Genomic DNA, 20,290 nt, shown 5'->3' with positions numbered 1-20,290 from the left:
AGGTGTATCACCAGAAAGACCAATACTAGGAGCTCTCTCACCTTCAGGCTCCAGGTCCTCTGAAGGCTGTCCATCATTCCGCTCCGGCATTTCATCCCTTGGCTCAGCGTGTTCAGTCTCCCTAGAATGAGGTTCATCAATGTTAATATCTTCACTTTCAGTTCCCTGCTCTTCTGGGGCATCTTGAGTTATCTCCTCTTGACTCCCTTCCTGACTATCTATTTCCTCCTCTTGCCTTCTAGGTCTCAGCCTTGGGACTCGGGTGCAATGATTCAAATGATACCAGGTTGTGCTGCCCTCTAACTGTACTGCTGTGGGGGTTGCTCTTACTACAGTATAAGGTCCTTCTCTTCGTGGCTCATTCCACCTTCTCCTAAAGACTCTTAGGTATACCTGGTCTCCAGGTACCACCAGACAGGGAACTTCTTCCTCTTCTCTGGGTCCCCTGTTTTGTTCCTGTGAATGAATAGCTTCATGTATAGCAGTCAATTGTCTCATATATGTCCTTAATTCCAATTGTAACTGTTCTAACGGTGGCCCGTCATAAGGTCCTCTCAAATGAGGCACAGGCATTGGTCTCCCAGTCAACATTTCATGGGGGGTCAGATTAGTGATCCTGTTGGTTTGCATTCGATAGCTCATCAGTGCGAGTGGCAACGCATCTACCCAATTAAGCTTAGTGTCCGCACAAATTTTGTTGATTTTGGCCTTAATAGTCCCATTGACCCGTTCCACGAGTCCCTGTGACTCAGGATGGTAGACACACCCCAGTCTCTGCTTGATCCTCAACTGTTGTATTACTGCCTTTACCGTTCTTTGAATAAAAGCAGACCCATTGTCTGAACTGATCTGGGATGGGATACCAAATCTTGGTATGACCTCTCTCGTCAGAAATTTTATCACTGTCTGTGCTCCTTGCTCTGCTGATGGTTCTGCTTCCACCCATCTACTGAATCTGTCTATAATGACCAACATGTACCTTTTTCCTATTACTGCTTTTATCATGTCCATATAATCCATTACTAGATGCTTAAAGGGTCCTTCTGGAACAGGAATAGAGCCTATTGGAGTTGTTGTTCCTTTTCTTACATTGTTCTGTGCGCAAATTTCACATTCACTCAGAAATTCATCTACCCTTGTTTGTAAGTATGGGGACCAGAATCCTTGTCTTTTTATCTTTCTCATAATCTCCCCCCTTCCACAGTGGTCAAAACTGTGGGCGTCAGGTATAAGAATATTAAGCAATGGGGTGGGGGCTATCATAAAACCTTCATGAGACCTCCAGATATTATTAGCATCTCTAGTCGCCCCCCTTTGTTGCCATAAGTGTATTTCAGGTGGTGTAGCTCTGGACTGCATTTGGGCAATACTTTCTATAGTAGGGAGGGGCTGGATCAAAACGGATGGTGCCATTACAGCAGATTGACACCCAGAAGCCAATTTTGCTTGGCTATCTGCGGCGTTATTGCCTTTGATAACAAAATCATTTCCTTTCTTGTGAGCCTGGCATTTGACGATGGCCAATTTGGCTGGAAACATCATAGCATTAATCAATGCAGTAATTTGGTCCCCATGTTGGATTGGGGTTCCATCACTCTTTTTGAATCCTCTTTGTTTCCATACTGCACCGAAAAGATGGCATACCCCATGGGCGTATGCAGAATCCGTATAAATGTTGGCTGCTTTATTTTTGGCCAGCAGACATGCTGCCGTAAGGGCTTTTAGTTCGGCCAACTGTGCTTAACAAGGCTGTTCACAACGTTGTGTCAGCACAGGAGTAAAATTGTCCCCATCTCGTTGTACAACAGCAAAACCAGCATGATTACCCGAGTGATCTCTAAAGCATGAGCCATCTACAAAGTAGTCCACGTCTGCATCAACAATTGGTGTTGATTCCAAATCTGGTCTCAGACGAGTGAATGCTAGAGAGGCAGCAACACATTCATGAGGTGTTCCTTCCCCCTCTACTGGGACAAAGTTAGCTGGGTTTGTTGTGGTACATCTTTTGATTGTTATATCAGGATAAGTCAACAATGTGGAGTACGCCAAACATCTGGCCTGTGTCAAAACAAAACGTCCCTGTTCCAATGACTGGATAGCCCATAGTAACAGCAGAGGCTTTCTCAAAAGCAAAGTATACTGCAGCTAGACCTTGTTGATAACATGGTGGGTAGCCTTGGGCTACACTGTCCAATTTGGTGCTATAGTGGGCAATGGGTTGCTTCTTCCGCCCACTGCATGTCTCCTACATCAGGACAGCAGAAGCAAAGCCCTCTTTTCTGTCTGCTACATACAAATGGAAAGTTCTGTCATAATTTGGAATCGTTAATAATGGGGCTGTTTGTAATTCTTTTTTGAGTGAGCTGAATGCTATCAGTGCATCAGGATCCCATTTCAATGGTTCTCTAAGATTTTGGTGACCAGCCTGTCTCATAATGGTCCGCAATGGAGCTGTTTTGATCGCATAATCTTCTATCCAATTAGCACTAAAACCAGTCATTCCCAAAAATGTCATCATTTGACCCACAGTTTGCTGTTGGGGTGCTTTACTAATTCCTTCCAATTGGCTGGGTGATATTGCCTTTGTTTGATGTGCAATTAATCGACCCAGATACTCTACTTGAGGCAAGCAGTATTGCAATTTCTCTTTTGTGGCTTTATGGCCACCTTCTGCTAATTTGGTTAATACTTTAATGGAGTCCTGATGGCACTGTTCCAGCGTTGTTGAACAGATCAACAAATCATCCACATACTGTATTAATGTACTATCCAGTCTTAAGTCTTCTAGATCAAGTTTTAAAACTTGGTTAAACACATGAGGTGAGTGTTTAAATCCTTGGGGCATTCTCGTGTATGTGTATTGTTTACCTTGGTAAGTGAAGGAAAAAAGGTTTCTGCTTTCTTCTGCTAGAGGAATGCTGAAAAATGCAGAGCACAGATCAATCACAGTGAAATAGTTAGCAGCAGGTGGAACATTTGTCAAAAGCGTATGTGGGTTTGGCACCTCAGCTGGCCAGTCTTCCACTACTTCATTCACTGCCCTTAGGTCATGCACTAGTCTCCACTTAGATTTATTGGCTTTTTCTACTGGTAAAATTGGAGTGTTGCAATAGCTAGCGGTCTCAATTAGTACTCCTGCCTCTATTAACCCTTCAATTGTTTTTCTTATGCCTTCTATTGCTTCGCGTTTCAGTGGGTATTGCTGTTTCCTAGGCAGCTGGACTCCTGGTTTAATAGCAAATCTCACAGGGTTCGCTGACTTGACTAGTCCTACATCTGTGTCATGCTTAGACCATAACTGTAGGGGCACCCTTTCTTCCATTTCTATCATTAATTCCTTCATTTTAGAGATTGAGTCATGTTGTTGTTCTGTTTCCACAACCAGTTTTGGGGTACCTATCATATTAGTTACACATAGAATCTTTAGGTGTGTTTTATCTGGTGTTTGTAAAATAAAGGGGTTCTCAGTGGCTTCCCACCGTTTTTCCTTAGCTTTTAACATCATTGGACCTAGATCTTTTGCCCGACATCCTTCAATGACGCACAACGTCACATGTGGGACTGAATTATCAACCCTAAACCATGTTCTGGTGAAGTCACTGTCTTCAATTTGTAGTGCTGCCCCTGTTGGTCCTATAATTATATGGTGTGATCTTAAATGCACTTTCTGGCCCTCAGTTTTCTCTAACCACTCTTTTTCCTGTTCTGGATCCCTAAGGGGGTCATATATCATTGTACAGTGATATTCAGTTTCTGGTGAGGTTGGTTTCAGGAATTGTTCTTTTATATACTTTTCCTATCTATCCAGTGTTTGTCTTAGTCCCTCATCTAAATTCCCAATCCAAAATGCATTAGCTTGTGGTTCCTGTTGATCCATTTCACTCATTACTATCATCTGTTTTATACCTGCACTATCTATATATATCCCTTGGGGAGTGCACCATATCTGTAAATTTAGCTTGCATATTGCATCTCTTCCCAACAGATTGACTGGTGTTTGGTCTGATACTAGCACAGGAATTTTAATTTCAGAGTCTTTGACTTTTATGCTGACAGGAGTTGTCATTGGAATTAGCTGCGTTAGTCCCGAGAATCCTACTGTCTTTACATATTTTCCAGACCTGGGGAGGTGTGAGGCATAAGTTGGGCTCAAGCAGGTATATGTTGCTCCTGTATCAAGCATAATAGGTGTTATCTTGTCCTCTATCTTAACCCGCAGCATAGGTTCTTGGTCAGCATTTGATGACAGCATTGGAAGCTGACTCCTCCCCGTAGGATTCTCTGGGCATCCCTAGTATCCTTGGTCCGGGCCACGCCATGGGTTGACGGGGCCAGATACCTGATACTGCTGGTTTTGATTTCCTTGTCGCCCTGGCTGTCTTAGCTGGGGCCCATCTTGGGGCCATAGGTTAACTGGGCAGAATCTCTTGGTGTGTCCAGGCTGATTACATCCCCAACAGGTGCTTGGTTGGTCAGGGTTTCTTTGCTGGTTGTAAAATTGTCTCCCTCTTCCTCTTCCTCTTCCTGGGATTGTTCCATTTCTATTGTCTTGATGTTCAGGAAGGTATATTACAATTGGTGCAGCCAGTTGCTGTGGGTTTCCTGAGTTGACGGGCACATTCTGATTCATGTTGTTTGGTGCTTGCTGGACAGTCTGGGGAGCTTGACTTGGTATGTTGACAGCCGCCATCATGGCAGTCGGGTCGTCTGTCTCCTTCACCGCAGCTTGCACTTTCTTCTTTTTGTTGATTGATTCATCCAGCTGCAACTGGGTTAGTTTTCTTTGAAGATCTCTTTCTTGGTTTTTCAGCTTCTGCTCATTTTTTCTGTGTTGTTCTACTGCATGAGCCACATGGTCACTAAATTATTTAGGTGACTTTGAGGTCAGTCCCACCACATCTTCTAACTTGGCTTTCACTGGTGCAGGCATGGCTTCCACAATGGCAGTTCTGAACAGTGCTGTTATTACTGGGTCATGTTCGGGGTCTCTCTCCAATTCTTGCTTCCACTTCCTTGCTTGTTTCTGGACATAGGTGATTGGGTTTTCTCCGTCTCCTATTGGCTCTCCTTTCAGTGATTTTGGGTCCATTTGGGTCTGATAATATTTTCTCAGCACTTGCCATATCGCTGGTGTGCATTGGTCCAGTGGTCTGGCGTCCATTCTAGGTGAATCAATCGCCTGATGTAGTCCTGCGTCCTGTAAGATCTCATTAGTCCTAGCTCCTCCCATGCATTTAGCCAGCAGGGCCTTAACATCTCCAAGGGCCAAAATCTTGCCCATTGTCTCTTCTTCCAGCGATCTGATCCACTTGCCAGCTCCTTCATGTAAATCAAGTATGTGGGCTATCAGTCCTTCCAGATCCTGCCCCGCCCACGGCACATACTGTCCCTGTTGACCTTTAATTAGGATGGGGCACTGCACAGTTTCTTCCTTCAGTGGGTCCTCCTCTTGTTTGCATGTACTTATCATAGGGCAAAACTTATGATTTTCCATATGCCAGTCTTCTTCTCCCCTATACATGCTTGGTTTCTTTAGTGCCGTTCCCTTAGGTTGTATGGGGTGGCTGGTGGGGCAGCTGGCGAGATATCCTCAAGGAGTAGGGTCCCTGTCACACTCTTGACTTCCCTGCGAGGTCTGGCTGGGCTGAGTGAGCGTGACTTGTGCTTTCGGCGGTTCTGATGTCTCTGGTGTTCTTGAGGTTCGTGTTGTTCTGAGCCCGTGACATTCTTCAGGGATTCCTGTAAGCGTTTAAAGCTGTGATTGATTTGTTCTTCTGTTGTCCTTATATCTTGTTCCAGCTCATCACATTCTTGTTCGAACAGCTGATTGGTGTCTACTTCCTGGTTCAGTTTTTCCCCAAGACTCTGCAGGGCTTTCGCTGCATAATGGTATGGATTAGACAGGGTGGGGTTCTTGCGTTCAGTAAGGTGTTTCCTATTCAAGCTGCTACCTTGGCTTCCATCATGGCTTGATGGCCCCTTTTTAGTGGAGATGATGCTTCAAACATGTCAGCATCTGCCAATATTTTGTGGTCATAACCTGTATTCCTGTGGTCTTCTCTTTCCTCCTCCTCTCTTTCTTCTTCCTCATCCTGCGTATCTGTGAGGGTTACGTTGCCTTTGATCTTCACAGTGCCCTCCATCAGGGGGAGCTGTTTACCAGTCATATCATAGGGTGTGAGCTAATGCTCTCCTATGCCTTTCTTTCCCGTATTCACTGAGTCCCTCCCACATTTGTTTTTCCCTTGACTTCAAACTTTTTCCTTTAAACCTTTTTCTGACTGTTTATCGTCTCTTTATCTTTTTGCTTTATTTGCAATCCGTCTATTCATGCGCTTAAAATTTTATTCACACACTTCTATCCCTTCTTCAATATCAAAAGTATGTAGAAAGCCCCAATGTTCAGTCTTAATTCTCTTTCAACAGACGCTGGGTTTCTCTATCTGGATCACAGTATTTGCAGTCTGGCGAATGGCCAAATAGTGGACCAAACCAATTCTTTGGAGTGTTCTTTGTTTTTTTGGTAAGCACAGTTTTTCACTTGATTTTTACTTGTTAGTTTTATTTTATCCATTAATTTCTAATACATTTTTATACTTCTTTTTTCTATTTATTCTTTATTCTGGACTTTTTTCTGCTTCTGCTGCTATTTCTCACTAATTGGTTCCACTGTCCTCTGCTTCCCAGCACTATCACTGATTAATGACTAGTTAATGCACCTCTTGGCAGAATGCCCGGGAGAGCCAAAAACTCCCTTCTCTCTATATTTTAGTCTTCTGGTGTATACTTTTACATTCTTTAACTCAATTCTTTTAACTTTTCTTACCTTTTTATGTAAAAAAAAAAAAATATATAATAATTATTATAAGGATTTTAAATGTTTTTGTTCTTTATCTATACTTTACCTTCCTTACTTTGTGCACATTTTAATACCCCCTATTCTCTTTCACAAAAGACAGACAGACAAACAAACAGGTGGTCAGTGTACTTCCTACACTGCCTGGCACCTTTTAAACACTTCTTTTACTAGACAGTGTACTCTTACTTCATGAGCGTGTTGTGGCAAAAATTCTGTTAAACATCATCACTGCGTAAGAGACACTCAGAGTCAAATTAATAAAAAGAAAAGTATTTATTCTTGCAAGAATAGGTTCAGTCTAGTACACAGAAGTTACGCTGTGCAAGAGAGTGACACACAACAGGAAGATATGAGACAGCCTTTATACTGTTTTCAAGGTTCCTCCTCACCCGCTGTACCTTTCACCCACTCAGATAAGGTCCTTACTGCTGTTCAGTTTCTACTTAAAGACACAAACTGGTACTGAAATAAACTGGCCAAAACTGACCGTCCCTAAGGTCAGAGGTCCTGTCCCATATGTTCCTGGAAAGTCACGCACAAGCACGTACACACATATACTTTTATACATTGAATAGGTTCTTTCTCTTATGATACCTGTTTGGGATCAATGACTATTAAAATTTCCACTACAATTCCCCCCTTTTTATCATTCAGATTACCCAATCATAATAATAAAAATAATAGAACAAATTTTAAGTCATTTCATCACACTTATACTCTTCATCTCTGGTTTTCACTGACCACTCTCTTAAACATTTGTGAAATAACATTTGGAAAAGTAAAAAGCTTAGGCTGTTTTTGTGGGGATAGTCCCTTAAGTATTAGCAAGCAAGTAAAGACTTTATCTGCGGCCGGGCTGAATGAATAAGCACTGTTATTGCACTCCCGACCTAGGTCGGACCCTCAGTCACCTCAGTATAAACAAGAAATAGTGTATAGTTTAAGTAGGAAACACATCAATTTAACATGGCATTTCAACAGGCTAAGAAATACGAAGAAATAAAAGTAGAATAAAATCCCTCATTTCGACCCCTCTCCTTGTACGTCATCACAAAGCGGATAACCACATCTTTTAACCTTCTGTTCATATCAAAAACATTCATAGAAAGAAAGAAAAAGAAAAGGAAACATACACTTTAACACATGTCACAGTAGCTCCCACTACTTGTATCATCATATTTTGTTCATCCAATTGAACAGATTCCCAGCTTTAACCGGTCTCTGTACTGAGCTGGAAACACATTATAATGCATGGTAAAAATAACAATATTGATAATCCTATCGCTGAAATTGGTAGTACAGTACCCCCAACCCCCCAAAGATTAACCAATCTTATCCATTTACCATCAGTCCACGCCCATTTCCATATATCACCTCCATTTTCCTAACCATATTTTCTTAACTTTTAACTCGATTCAGCCAATGGTTTTACTTAGTAAGCTCTATTTAACACAATATTTAATAAAATCTATCCAGAAAAGGTTTTATATTTTTTATCCATTCTTTTAACCAATGTAGTTGTTCAAAATTAACTCTAATATTTCAAATACGGACCATCTTTTAGCTTATTACCATACATATTCTCCCATGATCGGCCTTTCTTACCCTTAATGGAAAGCCTAATCAAGTTTCTTCAATAATAATCCCTATAATTTACCTGAAATATTTTCTAATGAATCCTTAACCAATCAAATCATTTGATCTAAGCCCTATTTTGATTCAATCAAATAAAATCATCAAAATCATCACAAAAACACATTCTTTTGCTAAACTCAAACCATTAGTTGGTGCATCTTCCTCCAGGTGTGTTGGTCATCTCGTTTCCGTCTTCACCAGGGTGACTCTTTGCGAGTCGTTGCCGTAGTCTTCCCTCGCCGGTGAGGGAGGCTGCTACTAGCACGAGCCTTTGACCCCTCACGTTGTCCTCATATTTGATTGTTGAGGCCTGTCGGTGTAGTCTAAGGTGAGAGGCTTCGACCCAGGTGTCCCACTCTCCAACCATTTTCTGATCATTACCAGATTTGCCCCTTAGATCACGATGCACCCCTACTGGAGTGAACCATCTCCTGCTTTGACCTGTGAATGGAGACCTTAAGTATTTTGTTAGTGACCGCTTGTCTTGCCGCTCGTGCCTATTGGTGTGACCTGTGGAATTTTCACCATTTGTTCACCTTGCTGATGATATGCATTAAGAATTTCAAGTTTATTCTCAACACTTGTCCAATTCAACTCTGTTTCTTCTCATTTTACAAATCATCTTATCACTAAATAATTTCTTCCTCACTTAATAGCACTCGGGGTCCTTTTACCCTGAAAAACACTCAACCCACTTTGCTCATGTCCACAACACAATATTTATACATTTGGAACAGAATTAGTTCTGTTTTCTGCAATCCTTCCTGACATTCTGCAAAAGGAAAATCTTAAGTTATGCGCTGCGCAGGTGTGGCCTTGTTTCTTTCTTCCACACTAATAACCCAGGCCAGGATAGTAAGTCAAATTCATCCATAACCATTATTTTATTGGGCACATTCTGCCCTGCATCAAAAGTCTGCATGCTCTGTAAAGAAAAACAAATGTCGAGGTTATTTTCAGATAGTAAAGTACACGTAGTTTCTTTTGTCTGCTGTGCTGCCACGGCCTTCGCTGCTGCATCTGCCCTGGCGTCTCCTGTTGAAACAGTCCTGCAATTTTGTTATCAGCGTGTGCGGCACACTTACAGACAGCAATTTTGTTATGGAGAAGAATGGCTTCTTGCCAGGCTTTTACCCTATTAAGCCCCTTGTCCTCCCAACATATACCGTCCCTTAATAAACCGAATTTTGTCAATTGTTATCCAAATTGTTACCATCCCCCCTTTTGATGCATGAATCATCTCGTGCATCAATCTAACATAATGGTGTTTGGATAAAGTTTGCCATCAACACTAACCCAAACGTTGTCCCAAAGCCAAAATTCCTCCAGACATCTTTCTCTGCCTCTGAAACAAAAATATGACTTAAAGCCACAAACACATCTTCTTATCAGAGTATTTGGAGGGCAACGGCCCTCAGTCTTACAGTGTATCCTGCTTTTCAGGCCTGTTGTTTGGTCTCTTAATCCCGTCATCTACAAACATTGTTTCTGAAAATTCTGTTTCAATTGTTTCTGTCAGGTCAGGTCGTGCTGTACAGACTTGGTCAATGTCAGTCAAACAACATTTTCCCCCTTTTGTTCACAATATTCATAAATGTGAAGGACTCTCTGGATAATTTGTTATTGACTTAGCCAATATGTCACTTTGTTATTGCCTTCAAATCTATAACATTTTAGTTAATCTCAACCCATGATGGACATCTCTCTACAACTTCACAAATCCAATTTACATAAATGCTTTTAATCCATAGATTGATTCCTAATTACCAGTAGCAGACAGAGCTGGATAACTAATCCATTTAAAGCTCGTCCCATTTTCTGCATCATCTTGTCATCAGATTGACTCAAAACTATTAGCTTTCTTAAAACTTGTCATTTGCCTTAACCCATCTGTAATGATAAAACCCTCATTCCAGAGGTTAATGACACAATATACACACTATTCAGACACAGTATTCGTACCCCAAACTAACACATACAAGACATAGAGTGCAGTCACCATCACACACACTCATATTAGACACATATTTTAACTGTTCATTTTTAATGTTCGCTTTTCATTATATCATCTCTAAAAAGATTTAAATTTTAAGTAAGATTTTAAACTTCACATTTTACTGTAGCTTTTACCTATTTTTACATGGTCTCTTAACCAGTTTCAAAACATGCCTGTTCATTATTCATTTCATCTTAGCAAAGTCAGCTGGGTTGTTTTGGTTCATTATCACTATTTTGTTCTTTAGCTTGCTCTATCAGGCCGATAACAGAAAGACAGACACAGTTACCATCCCTTCCTCCACTCAAGCAGTCTCTCTCACTATAAACAAATAATATTTTTCAACAGCCTCCTAAGACTGTAATTTAGACAAATTGTAATATTAAATTTATTACATTAACCTTTTACCATTCACCTTTGTTATCCAGACTCTTCTCAAATCTACAAAAGCCTGTCTTCATCTTTAGCCACCACCATGCCTAACGACCTTCAGGAGTTAAAACTATGTTATAGACATATTAGCTCAACATTAACTCTTCTATACATTTTACTTGCCCATATGGCAATCAACATCATGTCCCTCATATAATTAAGTTTTGTTACTGTCTCCGCAGCAAATAATGGCAATCACCTCATGGAATCAGCTGGCTTTTGAAAGTCCACTCCCGCTAATCATTTATCTTTAATTTTCTTCTCTTCAGGGTGTCGTCCCCTGGCATAGTTTCAGACACTTGTCACAATGAAAAACAAGCAATACAACGAATGCGGTTTCTGGTGAGTGGTATAGAGGAAATCACATTTCTGGGTCAGACTGCCGTAAAGTTAATTTTAACCTCACAGCGCATCTCACCTCTCAATGCTCTGCTGACCCCGGTGGCCTCCAGTAATCAGCGCTCAACTCTCATACCTTTCTCACAAATAACACCTGTTTCGTGACCCCCTGCGTTGGGCTGTCCCCTGGCCAGGAAGATCATCCCGTCATTGAGTAGCCACTCGTACACACGTACACACTGGTGACCGCTCATTCCCAATACAATCAGTTTTCTTCAACAGAACTCAGCTGTTTTCTGGAGCTTAGGAAAGGCACGTTCAAGAGTCACCAGAGCCATTCCGATTGCCTAATAGTGTTCACAGGGAGACAGGTTAATAACAACAGTATTTAATCACTTAAATCCATTAACTATCTTAAAAGCAGCAACCTAGCTACTTAGACTATACTCAGTGAATTTAGATCACAACCGTACATTCAGTGTACTTCATCTGTAGCCGGAGCCATCGGACCTGAATGGTGGAGACTAAATGAGACAAAGTTGTTACTGGTCCTAAAATACGCTAATCAAAATGTCACCTCTATCGTTTAAGGTCTGCATTATTTTAAAGACTTCTTTAAAGTCATTCAGTTTTACTTTTAACATTTTTAACATTTAAATACAAATTGCCCTCTGAATGGTAATGATTTCTTTTAACATCTCCATGTCTATGATTTTCAACTTAAATACTGTGCTTTACTTATGACACAGGCTCAGATAACAGCTTTTAGCTGACATTGAATCAGAGAGAGACTCTGAGGCATTCAGGACTGGTACACTGCATTTTCATAAAACTTTTAACATCAGACTTTATCTGCCATCTTTTAACTCTAGCCCAGCTTAAGGCATCTTTGCCAGAAACTACAAACATTTTCAAATAAACATAATTTTATAGTTGTCTTTTGCCAATACATCAGGGAATCTAGACATTACAAATTTCCACTCAGATTGAGTCTCTGTCGCCCTGGCACTTTCAGCCACAGCACACACCAGATTCAGATAAGCGAACTGTTTCAGCCAAATCACAAGCTTATCTTTTAAAAGCAAAGCATCAGCTTCTAGCTCTTTCATGGTCAACTTTTCAAGCTGTTTGTTTAATCAGATGCCTTTCAACACATTTTACATTTAGCAACTGTTAATTCGGTAGCCTACTACTTCTGCTTATTTGTTCTTACATAAAAATAATTATTCTAGTTCTCAATAACGTTTCACATTTCTCAATCTCCAATTAGGATTTACTTTTTGACGAGGCAAGCACTCTCTGCTTGTGATACTTTTGCAGTTATTGTAAATCATCTGTGAGATTAGTCTCTCTATATACTCTAAAATCCTTTTTTAAATGTTTAATTACAACACAATCATCCTGTTAGTTACTTTGATATATTTTGCTACTCACATTTGTTGGAGTCATTAATTTTACATCAACCTGTATTCATCAATTCACTTTTAAAAATTACTATTATAGATCTTTTCTTCAAAAGGATTCACTTTAAGAGTTCAATCCTTTGACCTCGTTTTTATCTCTTGTTCCTTCTCAGACGAAAATGTTAATATCATCATATTAAACACTGATCTACTTTCAAGCCCACATTAACACCAGAAATTTATATCACTTAATTACACTTTGTTTATTACACCTTCTCGGTGGGCATTTACAGTTACATGTTAGATGGTCCTGCTGACCACAATTAAAACACTCTCTGTCATCTAGTGGGTTCATGTGTCAGCCTCAACTACAGCATCAGACACCTGTCCTTTACTATAGTTTGATCACTGTGAGCTTGCAAACGGCTCCAACTTACTGCACACCCTTGAAGCAGTGTGTGTCCCATTCAGGAATGTAAACAGAGCCACTGATAAGCAGTTCTCTGTATTCTTTTACAGTCCACCAGTGGCGGATTTAATCACAATAGCCAAATCATAATCTTCATCATTATCATTGGCCGCACATTAATTTTAATAAGCTGCATCGAAATGCTCAAAATATTCTAAGTTGTTTTCACAAAGTTTTCATTTAACTTTAGTCATATTTGTCCAGGGAAATTATCCCCGACCCATAATTTCATTTATAAAACAGACAATATCTTTTGCTTCAATTACTTAATATCAACAAATATCCAACATTATACCTTATTGATTTCCAGAATTTTTGGTCAAAGTTGTCTTTACATTTTACTAATTTGGTATTATCATCAACAACCCTAATTACAGAACAAGTACATATCTAACATCCGGAAACCGAGGTGAATAAGCAAACCCTGTTGCTGTACCCCCAGCATAGCTGGACCCTAGGTTCAAAACACAATGGTTATCAAACTAAAACTAAAGCTAATTTCAATCATTATTTTACCATTAAAATATAGAATTTTTCCCATTTTGCTTAATGAAACATTCCTTATCTTTATATCACATTAATCCCCGTTAATCATACTCAATGCCTTATTTTTATTCTGAAACTCATTTTTCATACAGTTAATTTGACTTCCATAAATTCTGTCAGATATTTTATTTTCATCACATATAGTTTTCTACTATATTCCTTCTCAATCTTTCCCTACATGTCAGTTCCTTCTGCATCCTCTGTTCTACATGCTAATTCTTTCTTTTCTCTACATGCCAGTTCCTTCATTATCTAACCAGTACATGATTTTTTGCTAACAATCCCCACACACATCTCTCACACACCAACCTTTTTGTTTTTCACTTCCTTCTTCCATCAAGTCTCTCACCCGTCATAGTGACACTTGAATTTCCAATCTTTCCCTTGTTTTGATAACAATCCCCTATTTCACACAGACAGCCTTATTGCTGCTTGCAACTTCAATCCTTATCATGTAAATTTAAGTTCTAATCTAATGTAATGTCATCTAATGTCATGCATCCATTTACTGGATGAAGAAGTAAAACCCTATTTCTCTCGACAGTTCTTTTTAGCTGCCCCTTTAAGACAACAATCCATTGTTTGTCCACATTGCTTACACATGTTGAACACAGCCATAACTACCTTTTTTGTTTCTCACTGCCCTGTTCAACTGATTCTAGTACTACTTTCAGTCTAGTTGTGCTCAGTGTTCCCTCCCTGGGGAAATCATGGTATTTTCTCAGTTTTTTCAATATCTAAAACATAAATTTTCCCCCATAATTTTCTCATTTGATTGAAAAACCGGTGTATCAAATTTTGCATGCTTACCTTGAGACTTCCCCACAGTGGCGGATGCAGGACGTGACAGATGGGTGGGCCTGGATTAAGTCGAGGTGGGCCTGAATCTAGGGTTTAGTAGGCTATATTTATGGAGATGAGAAATAAAAACCGCACTGTACAGCTATGATCAGCTGTTCGGCCGAGCTTTCGAAGTTGTTAATACGGAAAGACCGAAGCTGACTGGTTGGTTTTAGTCAAATGACCTTGCGGCACTCTCTGAAAAGTTGAGATGTTTTTCATCTCGCCGCGGCATAGGCGCGCCTGGAAAAACGAGCGCGCTGCAGCCTGCACCACATGCGTATAGCAAGCAGTGTTGCCAGATTGGAAATGTCCAATTATCGTACCAGAAGTTCAAAATGATCGTATTTGGAAGAACTTTATCGTACACGACGTAAACGTGCAGAATACAGCTATTTATCCCAACATGTAGGATGGATTAGATGGAGTAGTGTTGACGTGCGGGCCGGGCGACACCTGTGGTGCCTGTGTGTGTGTGTGTGTGTGTGTATACGTGCTTGCGTGCAGGCAGGTGAGCCTGCAAAATGATTCTGGGACAGAGAGAGAAGCGGTAGGATGTGTGTTTGGACGAACGACTGAAAACTCTGAAATGAACGTACATTATGGGATTTTTTTCATTATTGATCGTACATCGTACAGAGGTCAAAATTATCGTACAAATACGATAATTATCGTACATCTGGCAACACTGATGGCAAGCTAAAGTATTCATAAAGCATGCGGGACGCGCGATTTGCCATAAAAGCGCGCATTCTTAACGTGCACTTTGTGGTCACGGAAAACGCGCGCCAGAAATTTGTGGTTTTTGCATTAAAAAAAAAATAATGTTTGAAACTTTATTGTAAAGTGTTACCGGAATTACAACTGGAAAATTTGCGATATGTGTCTCGAACGAAGGGATTAAGGGACTGTCCGAGGTGCTGAAATAAAAAACAGTGAACTTGAAACCGAGAGTTGTTTTTCTTTTCTTGTTACAAAAACACTTCAGAGGCATAAAACACCTGCAGACAGAAACAATATCATTTAAATAGCAGATCACACGTCGAGGACGCACGTTTTGATGCAAAAAACGCGCGTTTCTGACGCGCTTTTTCCGTGACCACAAAGCGCACGTTAAGAACGCGCGCTTTTATGACAAATCGCGAGTCCCTTGGCAGTCGAAACGCATGCGTTTGACGAGTCAATCAGATGCCTGACCACGTCTTTCACGACCGCATCGCTTCCATTATGAGCGCGAACATCTGAAATAACAAACTTGAGCGCGCAAAAAACGCGATATGTCAACGGGCCCGTCTTTGTCTTTCCAAGACACGGTGTTCATGTGAACAATCAGCCTCGTCCCCTTTCCTTGCAAGGGTGTCAAAGTCTGGACAAAATATGTACAGTGACATGACATAACTGCCAGATTCAAACTGTGCGTTCGCGCCTAGTCTGGCGCTGAGCCAGAGATGGACGCGCTCAGGCTTGTCATATATAAAGTGTTCGGCGGGCCGTATATGGCCAAACTTAATTCATTATTATTATTAAAATTAAAAATTTAAATTTCGTTTTTATTAATCTGATTGGATGGGCCACCTGTCAATCTGGGTGGGCACGTGCCCACCCAGGCCCGCCCATAAACCCGCGCCTGCTTCCCCATATTGGCTGCTTCTCTATTCTCTGTGGATTTCTCTTCAACGCGCGTTTTCCTGATCTGTTAGGCGTCCCCAACAGACCCGATTTTTTCTTTTAACCCAAATCGGTCGGGTTGCACTATTAGTGCCCTCCTAATTAAGGTTTACCAAAAACTGTTCTGGTTCCCCCTAATTAGCCTCAGTACCTAAAAACTATTTGCTCCGTGGCGGAACAACTCATTTTCAGGTTACCTATCTGTTTGAAATCTCTTGATCTGTTACAGACCTCAATTAATCTCAGATAATTTCCTCTCGTATCTGTTTGAAACCTCTTGATCTATATATAGATCTCAATTAATCTCAGATTACGTACCACAGAAACAGCCCTCAGCCAATATGGTTCACTCACATTTCATACCCGAAACAAAAAACTTTTCCCCAAAAGAAAATATTTTAGACGTCTCTTACCAGAGATATGTTGGTTGACACGGGTTCGCTTTCTTTTGATTCCAGTGGAGCCCCTCCCGGACCCGATAGCGGTCGGCCCCTCTCTCTCAAGCTTACGAGGTAGAGCTGGAACTGCTCAGTCCAGGTGGCCAAACACCGTCCGCTCTCAGGTCCAGAAGGCACTTCCAAGGAATCCCACTTCTGACACCAAAATTGTTGTGGCAAAAATTCTGTTAAACATCATCACTGCGTAAGAGACACTCAGAGTCAAATTAATAAAAAGAAAAGTATTTATTCTTGCAAGAATAGGTTCAGTCTAGTACACAGAAGTTACGCTGTGCAAGAGAGTGACACACAACAGGAAGATATGAGACAGCCTTTATACTGTTTTCAAGGTTCCTCCTCACCCGCTGTACCTTTCACCCACTCAGATAAGGTCCTTACTGCTGTTCAGTTTCTACTTAAAGACACAAACTGGTACTGAAATAAACTGGCCAAAACTGACCGTCCCTAAGGTCAGAGGTCCTGTCCCATATGTTCCTGGAAAGTCACGCACAAGCACGTACACACATATACTTTTATACATTGAATAGGTTCTTTCTCTTATGATACCTGTTTGGGATCAATGACTATTAAAATTTCCACTACAAGCGCAATCTCCACGCTATGCACTTCTTGCTTTTTGAGACAAACACACATACAGCAGCTTCTTTGGACCTGGAAATCAGACTCCCTTCTTATCTTTTATCTCTCAGTTGTTTTTTAGGTTCTTTTGCAGTGGGGTTTTATAATTGCAGAGCAATCATCAAGCGTGTCAGCTTTTCAGAGGCAATTCACAAAACAAAATATAAGCAAAAACTGCTTACCTGATTTTTGGCCGGCCTTTGTTTTGTGAATGCCACCGTCAGCGTCAACACCACGATGATCTCCTGACCCCAAGCCTGCTCCTGGCTGGCTCGCCAATTATGTCGTGGCTAATTGCTGGTCTCTGGTCCTGATCAGTAGTTTTTCAGAGTCTAGTAGGAGTTAGTCTTCAAAAAGTTTTCAGAGTCGAAGTTCCAGGTCTCAGAAGAAGAACTTTATTGAGCAATTCAACAAAGTGAGATGGTCAGCTGAATCATCTGATCTTACAGTGGTTGAAACATAGATTTTATACATCTTTCTTATCGCCAGTGTCCAATTAGTGTTTGTACCGTTATCTCTTACACATTGCTCCTCCTTGGTATCACGCCACCATTAAGATCACATGCTCCGAGGCCTTATTTCTATTGGTGGCGGAGTATCACATGTATAGTTTTTTAAAAAATTACATCATATATGTTTTTTAGTACTTTCCTGTACCTTGCACCAACGTCATCTATGCATTACATGGGTTTTTAGGTACTTTTCCAACTCTACATTGCCCTATGGCCTACTTTTGCTCAGCATTACAGCATTCAGACTTGAGCATCAGATAGAGGAGGGGTAACAGAATTCTCCAACACTACCTCTTGATTTTGAGTTTAACTGAGACACATCTGGCTGCCATTTTGGAGTAGCCAAGCCGGGGTAGCGTTGCCGAGGGGTCTAAGGCGCTGGATTTAGGCCCCAGGCTCCAGTCTCTTCGGGGGCGTGGGTTCGAATCCCACCGCTGCCAGCAGAGATTTTAATGAGGGCCAGACACCTAAAGTGTGCTCTGAAAAGGTGCAAAAGCAGCTGAAAATATGCACCCTCTTGAATCAGAGACAACAATAACTTGCAATTATTATAATGACACTTCCAAAATGAATTTTAATAATATAATAATAATGTATAGCAGGACAGTCGATCGGCAGGACTGAGAGTTTTTGGTGAACTGACTGCTACCTCTTGATTTTGAGTTTAACTGCGACACATCTGGCTGCCATTTTGGAGTATGACCCAAATGCTTTGATTGGGTAATTCAGTTGTGTTTGATTAGAGATGGAATTGCAATCTGCAGGGAGGGGGGCCTCCAAGAGTGTAACTGCATCCCCCCTCTACTTAGTAGGCCTTTCCACCTGTCGAGGAGCTCCTTCAAAGCATGAAGAATTTCAACTGATTTAACTATGGAGAAGTGAGACACTAAAAGAAAAAATTGGCGAAAATGGCCCACGGAAGGCATTCTCATTAATGAGGGCCAGACACCTAAAGTGTCCTCTGAAAAGGTGCAAAAGCAGCTGAAAATATGCACCCTCTTGAATCAGAGACAACAATAACTTGCAGGGAGGGGGGCCTCCAAGAGTGTAAAAAAACAAAAATGAATTTAAAAAAACAAAATTAATTTAAATATAATAATAATGTATAGCACACAGGGGTGCCCAATCCTGCTCTGTGCAGGACAGTCGATCGGCAGGACTGAGAGTTTTTGGTGAACTGACAGCTACCTCTAGGTAGTCCATAAAAATAAAAAGCAGGGAGGGGGGCCTCCAAGAGTGTAACTGCGTCCCCCCTCTACTTAGTAGGCATTTCCACCTGTCAAGGAGCTCCTTCAAAGCCTGAAGAATTTCAACTGATTTAACTATGGAGAAGTGAGACACTAAAAGAAAAAATTGGCGAAAATGGCCCACGGAAAGCATTCTTACAAGGTAGCGTGGCCGAGCGGTCTAAGGCGCTGGATTAAGGCTCCAGTCTCTTCGGGGGCGTGGGTTCAAATCCCACCGCTGCCAAGTCTGCATTTTAGAAGGCACCTGTGAAAAGACTGGAGAAGTGACACTGCTTGCTCCCAGTCTCTTCAAAACTCAGCCGTTTTTGCTTTCCTTGGCCGAACTCGGCGGGCTTCAGAGCCTGACGATGAAGGTCCACACCCAACAATTTCTCTATTTCTGAAATTTAATGGGCAGAAAATGGCCCACTAGGGTAACCAAGCAGGGGTAGCATGGCCGAGGGGTCTAAGGCGCTGGATTTAGGCTCCAGTCTCTTCGGGGGCGTGGGTTCAAGTCTGTTACACATCTGGCTGCCATTTTGGAGTATGGCCCAAATGCTTTGATTAGGTAATTCAGTTGTGTTTGATTAGAGATGGAATTGCAATCAGCAGGGAGGGATGCCTCCAAGAGTGTAAGCATGAAGAATTTCAACTGATTTAACAATGGAGAAGTGAGAAACTAAAAGAAAAAATTGGCGAAAATGGCCCACGGAAGGCATTCTCATTAATGAGGGCCAGACACCTAAAGTGTCCTCTGAAAAGGTGCAAAAGCAGCTGAAAATATGCACCCTCTTGAATCAGAGACAACAATAACTTGCAGGGAGGGGGGCCTCCAAGAGTGTAAAAAAACAAAAATGAATTTAAAAAAACAAAATTAATTTAAATATAATAATAATGTATAGCACACAGGGGTGCCCAATCCTGCTCTGTGCAGGACAGTCGATCGGCAGGACTGAGAGTTTTTGGTGAACTGACAGCTACCTCTAGGTAGTCCATAAAAATAAAAAGCAGGGAGGGGGGCCTCCAAGAGTGTAACTGCGTCCCCCCTCTACTTAGTAGGCATTTCCACCTGTCGAGGAGCTCCTTCAAAGCCTGAAGAATTTCAACTGATTTAACTATGGAGAAGTGAGACACTAAAAGAAAAAATTGGCGAAAATGGCCCACGGAAAGCATTCTTACAAGGTAGCGTGGCCGAGCGGTCTAAGGCGCTGGATTAAGGCTCCAGTCTCTTCGGGGGCGTGGGTTCAAATCCCACCGCTGCCAAGTCTGCATTTTAGAAGGCACCTGTG

At 41.3% G+C, this 20,290-nt stretch overlaps 3 non-coding genes across 3 annotated transcripts; all 3 read left to right on the top strand.

Annotated features, from left to right (window-relative positions):
* Positions 1-18,126: 18,126 nt before the first annotated feature.
* trnal-uag (transfer RNA leucine (anticodon UAG)) lies at positions 18,127-18,215 on the top strand. Its single transcript is given in 2 exon segments — positions 18,127-18,164; positions 18,172-18,215. It is a non-coding gene; the product is annotated as a tRNA-Leu (tRNA).
* Positions 18,216-19,163: 948 nt separating this feature from the next.
* trnal-aag (transfer RNA leucine (anticodon AAG)) lies at positions 19,164-19,245 on the top strand. The gene has a single exon. It is a non-coding gene; the product is annotated as a tRNA-Leu (tRNA).
* Positions 19,246-20,182: 937 nt separating this feature from the next.
* trnal-aag (transfer RNA leucine (anticodon AAG)) lies at positions 20,183-20,264 on the top strand. The gene has a single exon. It is a non-coding gene; the product is annotated as a tRNA-Leu (tRNA).
* The last annotated feature ends 26 nt before the right edge of the window (positions 20,265-20,290 follow it).

Source organism: Siphateles boraxobius, unplaced genomic scaffold (assembly GCF_051911475.1).
Source record: "Siphateles boraxobius isolate OS27281-9 unplaced genomic scaffold, OSU_SipBor_1 12, whole genome shotgun sequence".
In the NCBI taxonomy this organism is placed as follows: Eukaryota; Metazoa; Chordata; class Actinopteri; order Cypriniformes; family Leuciscidae; genus Siphateles; species Siphateles boraxobius.
The sequence above is the reverse complement of the archived record's forward strand: the minus strand, read 5'-3'. Positions and strand labels throughout refer to the sequence as shown.